This window comes from Trachypithecus francoisi, unplaced genomic scaffold, assembly GCF_009764315.1.
Source record: "Trachypithecus francoisi isolate TF-2019V2 unplaced genomic scaffold, Tfra_2.0 Lachesis_group12, whole genome shotgun sequence".
NCBI classification, from domain to species: domain Eukaryota; kingdom Metazoa; phylum Chordata; class Mammalia; order Primates; family Cercopithecidae; genus Trachypithecus; species Trachypithecus francoisi.
In genome coordinates, this window is record NW_022681457.1 from 52,472,709 (window position 1) to 52,481,261 (window position 8,553).

The 8,553-nt window shown below is 36.5% G+C and overlaps 1 long non-coding RNA gene across 1 annotated transcript; it reads left to right on the forward strand.

The window, feature by feature from the left end:
• Positions 1-4,783: 4,783 nt before the first annotated feature.
• Positions 4,784-8,211, forward strand: LOC117093852. The gene is made up of 3 exons (XR_004441279.1): positions 4,784-4,941; positions 6,209-6,230; positions 8,199-8,211. It is a non-coding gene; the product is annotated as an uncharacterized LOC117093852 (long non-coding RNA).
• Positions 8,212-8,553: the final 342 nt, after the last annotated feature.

An 8,553-nucleotide genomic window follows, 5' to 3' on the forward strand; every position in this document is an offset into this window, starting at 1 on the left:
ACAATGTAATAGATACATTTCTTTTTCTCACTCCTTAGATTCAGGCAGTAATACCACCAATGCACATTTTTAGCTAACACTTAAACATTGCTTTTTATGTATCAAACATTATTCAAAGCACTTGACATCTATTAACTCATTTATTTCTCACAACAATTCCATGAAATGGGTACTATTATTAACCTCATCTTACAGATGGAGAAACTGAAGCACAGAAAGGTTAAGAAACTTGCCCAAGGTCATACAGCTGGAAAGAAACCCAGACAGCCTGGCTCTAAAACTTGCTTTCTCGAAAAACAACTAAAAAAGTATTTTATTTGACATGTGACTTTTTATTTTGGATGACTTTTTATGTTCCTAATCTTTAAAGCAGTGAATACTACTGGGTAAAAATGTAAAGAATACTTTAGTAATTTTAGGGTGGGTTGTTCTTCCTAAGACAGGAAAGCTGTAACTCATAAAGTAAAAGATGGACAGACTACCTAAAAATTTAAAACTTCTAAATAATCATAAGCCAATGTATTAGGTAAGGGACAAACAAGGAGAAAACACTTTCATCACAAATAATAAACAAATGGTTAAAATCCATAAAATATAAAAAGCTTCTATAAATTAACAAGAAAATCTATAAATTAATAAGATAAAGACAAACAACAGAATAGAAAAATTGGCAAATAATATAAAAAGGAAAAATCACAAAAAAGAGAAAGAAATTACCAGTGTACATGAAAATATGTTCAATCTCATTAACAACCAATTAAATAATAATTAAAACAATAATAAGATACTACTTATTGTCCATTAGATTGTCAAAAAGAGAAAAAAAAATACCCAAAGTAACAAATGTTTAGGCAAAAGAACATTCTCATATGATATTGCAGAAGTATAAATTAGAATAGCATTTTTAGAAAAAAACTTGGCAGTACCTATCAGAATTTAAAATGTGCATATCCTTTGACATGGTAATCCACTTCCAGGAATCTAAACTATAGGATATTGTGCATGTACCCAAAACTACAGGTACAGGATGGTCCTGCAACATTGATGATTATAGCAAACAACAACAACAACAACAGAAACAAAGAAAGAGCAAAACAGGCAAATTACAATTCAACAAAAGGGATTGGCAAAATAAATTATGTAATCAAATATAGTTGACAACTCAGGGGTTGAGGCATCGATCTCCTGCACATTCCAAAAGTCACATATAATTTTTGATGCCCACAAAACCTATTGACTGGAAGCCTTACCAATAACATAAACAGTTGATAACACTTAACATACATTTTGCATGTTACATATACTATATATTGTATTCTGACCATAAAGGAAGCTAGAAACCAGCAAATGTTACTAAGGCAGGTGTAGTGGAACAAGATGGTAAAATGGAAGCATCCACTGATCATCCGTCCTTCAAGGACACCAATTTAACTACTATCTACACACAAAAGCCTTTGTGAGAACCAAAAATTAGGTGAGCACTCACAGTACCTGATTTTCACTTCATTTCACTGAAAGAGACACTGAAGAGGTAGGAAAAACAGTCTTGAATTGCTGACACCATGCCTTCTCCATCCCCTGGCAGTAGGAGCATGGTTTGAAGGGCGTTTCTGTGCCCTGGGGAGAAGAAGAGCCAGCAATTGTGAGGCATTGAACTCAGTGCTGCCCTTGTTACAGCAGAAAGAAAAACTGGACCAAACTCCGCTGACACCAGACCATAGAGGATGCATTTCAACCACCCTTAGCCAGAGGGAAATTGCCAATCCCAACAGTCAGAACTTGAGTTTTTGTAAGCCTCACCACTGTGGGCTAAAGTGCTCTGGGGCTCAAAATAAATTGAAAACTGGTCTAGTCCACAAGAACTACAACACCTAGGCAAGTTCTAGGGCTAAAATGGGCCCAGAGACAGTGGACTGGGGCAGGGGGAATGTGACCTATTGAGACGCTAGCCAGGATGACTGAGGGCTGGCATCACCTTTCCCCTAACTCCAGGCTGCACAGCTTGTGGCTCCAAAAGAGACCCATTTTTTTTGTGCTTGAGGAGAGGAGATGAAAGAATGGGGAGGACTTTGTCTTGTGTCTTGGACACCAGCTCAGCCACAGCAGGATAGGGCGCTGATCAGAGTCATGAAGTCCCCTTTCCAGGCCCTAGTCCCTGGACATTTCTAGACACACCCTGGGCCAGAGGAGAACTCTCTGCCTTGAAGGGAATGACCCAGTCCTGGCAGAATTCATCACCTGCTAACTGAAGAACATTTCAGTCCTGAATAACCATCAGTGATACCCAGGGACTACATCATCGGCCTTGGGGGAGATTCTGAGACTTGCTAGCTACAGGTGAGACTCAGCACATTCCCAGCTGTGGTGGCTATGGGGTGAGACTCCTTCTGCTGGAGAAAAGCAGAGGGAAAAGTAAAGGGGAATTTGTCTTGCATCTTAGGCAGCAGCTTGATCACAGGGCAGTAGAGCACCAAGCAGGCTCTTGAGGTCCCTGATTCTATGACTTGATTCTTGGATGGCATTTCTGGGCCCTGGGCCAGAAGGGAGCCCTGAATGGAGAGATACAGGACTGGCAGCATTCACAACAAGCTCACTGAGAGCCCTTGGACCTTAAGGAAACATGGGTAGTAGTCTGACAGCGTTCCTTATGGGCATGAGATGGCAATAGTCATGGAGTAAGGCTCCTCTGTCTTTGGAAAGGGGAGGAAAGAGTGGGAAAGACTGCATCTTCTGGTTTGAGTGCCAGCTCAGCCACAGTACAACAGAACACCAGGTGAACTTCTAAGGTTTTTGACTCTAGTCCTTGGTGCCCAGATGGCAGCTTTGGACCCACCTGAAGCCTGGGGAAACTTGCTCTCCTGAAGGGAAGGTCATAGGCCCAGCTGGCTTTGCCATCTACTGATTATAGAGCCTTAGGGCTTTGAGCAAACATAGGTAGTAGCCAAGGTGGTTACAGCACACCTTGAGCGAGACCCAGTACTGTGCTTGCTTCAGGTCTGACCCATTGCAGTCCTAGGAGTGGTGGCCACGGGGTACTTGTGTCACTCTACCCTCAACTCCATGTGGCTCAGAGCAGAGAAAGAGACTCTGGAAGAAAGTAAGGGAAGAGAACAATTGTATCTGTCTGGTAATCTATCAAATTCTTCTGGATATTGTCCAAGACCATCAAGGTGCTATACCTCTACAAGTCTGTAAGAACCATAGTGCTACTGGGCTTGGGGTCCCCATAAAGCAGATCCAGCTTAGATCTCAACACCAAAGTCCTTTTGAATATCTTCAAGGTATTCTCAAGAAGGATGGGTAAAAACAAGCCCAGATTAGGAAATCTATATAAATGCCTAACTCTTCAGTGCCCAGATGCAGATGAACATCTACAAGTATCAAGATGATCAAGGAAAACGTGACCTCACCAAATGAACTAAATAAGGCACCAGTAATCAAGCCTAGAGAAACAGAGATATGTGACTTTTCAGACAAATAATTCAAAATAGCTGTGTTGAGAAAACTCAAAGAAAAGATAACCCAAAGAAGAAATTCAGAATTCTATCAGATAAATTTAACAAAAAGGTTAAAATAATTTAAAAAAATCAAACAGAAATTCTGGAGCTGAAAAATGCAACTGGCATACTGAAAATGCACCACAGTCTTTTAGTAGCAAAACTGATCAAGCAGAAGAAATAATTAATAAGCTTGAAGACAAGCTATTTGAAGATACGGGGTCAAAGAAGACAGGAGAAGAATAAGTGAATAAGAGTGAAGCACAAGATTCAGAAAATAGCCTCGAAAGGGCAAATATAAGAGTTATTGGCCTTAAAGAGAAGATAGAGAAAGAGATAAGGGTAGAAAATTTACTCAAAAATATAATAACAGAGAACTTCCCAAACCTAAAGAAAGATATCAATATCCAAGTACAAGAAGGCTACAGAACACAGAATGATTTAACCCAAAAAAGGCTACCTTAACGCATTTAATAATCAAACTTCCAAAAGTCAAGGATAAAGAAAGGATCCTATAAGCAGCAAGAGAAAAGAAATACATAACATACAATGGAGTTCCAATACATCTGGCAGAAGAGCTCTCAAAGGAAACCTTACAGGCCAGGAAAGAGTGTCATAATATATTTTAAGTCCTAAGGGAAAAATCGATTACTCTAGAATAATATATCCAGTGAAAATATTCTTCAAACATGAAGGAGAAATACTTTCTCAGACAAACAAAAGTTGAGGGATTTCATCAACACCAGATCTGTCCTACAAGAAATCCTCTTCAATCAGAAAGAAAAGGATGTCAATGAACAAGAAGAAATCATGTGATGGTACAAAATGCACTGGTAACAGTAAGTACATAGGAAAACCACAGAATATTACAACACTGTAACTGTGGTGTGTAAACTACTCTTACCTTAAGTAGAAAGACAAAATGATGAACCAATCAAAAATAATAACTACAACAACTTTTCAAGATATAGACAGTACAATAAGATATAAATATAAACCACAAGTTAAAAGTGAGGGGACAAAGTTAAGGCATAGAGTCTTTATCAGTTTAACTTTTGCTTGCTTGCTTTTTTCTTTATGCAAAATGTTAAGTTGTTATCAGCTTAAAATAATGGGTTATGCAAGATCATGTCCTTTGTAGGGACATGGATGGAGCTGGAGGCCATTATCCTTAGTAAACTAACACAGGAACAGACAACCAAATACCACATGATCACATTTATAAGTAGGAGCTACATAATGAGAACACATGGACACATACAGGAGAACACACACACACTGGGGTCTATCAGAGGGTGGAGGGTGGCAGGAAGGAGAGGACCAGGAAAAATAACTAATGGATAATAGGCTTAATCCCTGGGTGACGAAAGAATCTGTACAACGAACCTCCATGACACAAGTTTACCTATGTAACAAACCTGCATATGTACCCCTGAACTTAAAAGTTAAAAAAAGGTGCTATCAAATAGTTTGTGCAAGCCTCATGGAAACTTCAAGCCAAAAAACATAAAATGGATACACAAAAAATAAAAGCAAGAAATTAAATCATCACAGAAAATTACCCTCACTAAAAGGAAGACAAGAGGAAAAGAAAGAAGGAAGAGAAGACCACATAACAACCAGAAAACAAATAACAAAATGGCAGGAGTAAGTCCTTACTTATTATTAATACATTGAACATAAATGGAATGAACTCTCCAATCAAAGGACATAAACTGGCTGAATGAATTTAAAAAACAACACTCATTGATCTGTTGCCTATAAGAAACACACTTCACCTATAAAGATACACATAGATTGAAAATAAAAGGATGGAAAAAGATATTCTGTGCCAGTGGAAACCAAAAAAGAGCAGGAGTAGCTATACTCATATCAGATGAAATCACTTTTAAGACAAAAACTATAAGAAGAGACAAAGAAAGTCACTATATAATGACAAAAGGTTCAATTCAACAAGAGGATATAACAATTTGAAATATATATGTTCCCAATACTGGCAAATACTATTACAGCTACAGAGAGAAATAGACTATAATTCAGTAATATCTGGAGACTTCAACACCCCATTTTCAACATGTACAGATCTTCCAGACAGAAAATTAAGAAGAAACATCAGACTTACTCTGCACGATAGACTGAATGGATCTAATAGATATTTACAGAACATGTCATCCAACAGCTACAGAATACACATTCTTTTCCTCAGCATATGGATCATTCTCAAGGATAGACCATATTAGATCACAAAACAAGTCTTAAAAACATGCAAATAATTGAAATAATAAGCATCTTTTCTGACCACAATGGAATAAAACTAGAAATCAAAAACAAGAGAATTTTGGAAACTATACAAATACATGGAAACTGAACAATACATTCCTGAATGACCAGTGGGTCATTCCTGAATGATCAGTGAAGAACATAGAAGGAAATTGAAAAATTTCTTGAAGCATGAACATGGAAATGCAACATACCAGAACCTATGTATTACAGTGAAAGCAGTACTAACAGAGAAGTTGATAGCTATTAATGTTACGTCAAAAAAGAACAACTTCTAAAGATGCATCTTAAAGAAGTAGAAAAGCAGGGGCAAAAGAAACCCAAAAATAGTAGAAGAAAAGAAATAATAAAAGATTATAGCAGAAATAAATAAAATTCAAATGAAGAAAATAATACAAAATATCAATGAAACAAAGCTGGTCTTCAAAAAGTTAAAAAATAGACAAACCTTTAGTCAGACTAAGAATAAAAGAAAAAATTCAAATAAATAAAGTCAGAGATGAAAAAGGAGATATTACAACTGATACTGCAGAAATTCAAAGGATCATTAGTGGCTACCACAAGGAACTAGATGCCAACAAATTGGAAAATCTAGGAGAAACAGACCAATTCCTAGACACATACAACCTGCCAAGATTGAAATCCAAAACCTGAAGGACCAATTACAAGTAATGAGATAAAAACTATAATAAAAGTATCCCAGCAAAGAAAAGCCCGGAACCCAAAAGACTTCACTGCTAAATTCTAACAGACATTTAAAGAAGAACTAATACTAATTCTATGCAAACTATTCCAAAAAATAGAGGAAGGGGAAATTCTTCCAAATTCATTCTATGAAGCCAGTATTATCCTGATACCAAAACTAAAGATGTATTAAACACACACACACACACACACACACACACACACACACAAAACCACAGGCCAATAAGCCTGATGAATATAAGTGCAAAAATCCTTCACAAAATATTAGCAAACTGGACTACACAGAACATTAAAAAGATTGTTCATTATGACCAAGTGGAATTTATTCCTGGGATGCAAGGATGGTTCAACACATGCAAATCAATCAGTGTGATACAATCACACCAGCAGAATAAATGACAAAAACATATGATTATTTCAATTGATGCTAAAAAGCATTTGATAACATTCAACATCTCTTTATAATAAAATCCCTCAAAAGAACTAGCTATAGAAGGAACATACCTCAATATAATACAAGACACATAAGACAGACCCAGAATGAGAATCATACTGAATAGGGAAAACTGAAAGCCTTTCCTCCAAGATCTGGAACACAACAAGGATGCCCACTTTCACCACTGTTATTCAACATAGTACTGGAAGTCCTAGCTAGATCAATCAGACAAGAGAAAGATATAAATGGCATCCAAATTGGAAAGAAAGAAGTCTAATTATCCTTTTTTGAAGATGATTTGATCCTATATTTGGAAAAACCTGAAGACTATCAAAACACCATTGTAACTGATAAACAAATTCAGTACAGTTATAGGATACAAAATCAACATATGAAAATCAGTAGCATTTCTATATGCCAACAATGAACAAACTGAAAAAGAAATTTTAAAAATAATCCCACTTACAGTAGTTACAAATAACATTAAATACCTAGGAGTTAACTAATCAAAGAAGTGAAAGATCACTGTAATGAAAACTATAAAACACTGGTGAAAGAAATTCAAGAAGACACCAAAAAAAGGAAAGATATTTCATGCTCATGAATTGGAAGAATCAATATTGTCAAAATGTCCATACTGTCCAAAGCAATATGCAGACTTAATGCAATCCCTATCAAAATACCAATGACATTCTTCACAGAAATAGAAAAAAAAATTCCTAACACTTATATGGAACCACAAAATACTCAGAATAGCCAAAACTATCCTAAGCAAAAAACAAAACAAAACAAAAAACCTAGAGGAATCATATTTCCTGACTTCAAATTATTAAAAAAATAGCATGGTACTGGCATAACAACAGACACATAGACCAATGGAACAGAATACAGAACCCAGAAACGAATCCACACACCTACAGTGAACTCATTTTCAACAAAGGTGCTAGGAACACAGGCTGGGGAAAAGACAGTCTCTTTAATAAATGGTGCTGGGAAAACTGGGTATCTATATACAGATGAATGTAACTAGGCCCCTATCTCTCACCATGCACAAAAATAAATCAAAATGAATTAAAGACTTAAAGACCTGAAACTACTACAAGAAAACATTGGAGAAAATCTCCAGGACAATTGGTCTGGGCAAAGATCTCTTGCATAATACCCCACAAGCACAGGCAACCAAAGCAAAAATTGACAAGTGAGATCATATCAAGTGTAAAAGCTTCTGCACAGCAAAGGAAACAATCAGCAAAGTGAAGAGATAATCCACAGAATGAGAGAAAATATTTGTAAACTGCCCATCTGACAAGGGATTGATAACCGGAATATACATGAAACTCAAACAACTCTATAGGAAAAAATCTAATAATCCAATTAAAAATGGGCAAAAGATTGAATACACATTTCTTTTAAAAAGACATAAAAACAGACATATGAAAAAGTACTTAACATCACTGATCTTCAGAGAAATGCAAATCAAAACTACAATGAGATACCATCTCACGCCAGTTAAAATGACTTATATCCATAAAACAGACAATAAAAAATGCTGACAAGAATGTGGAGAAAAGGGAGCCTTCTTACACTGTTGATGGGAATGTAAATTAGTGCAACTACTATGGAGAACGGTTTGGA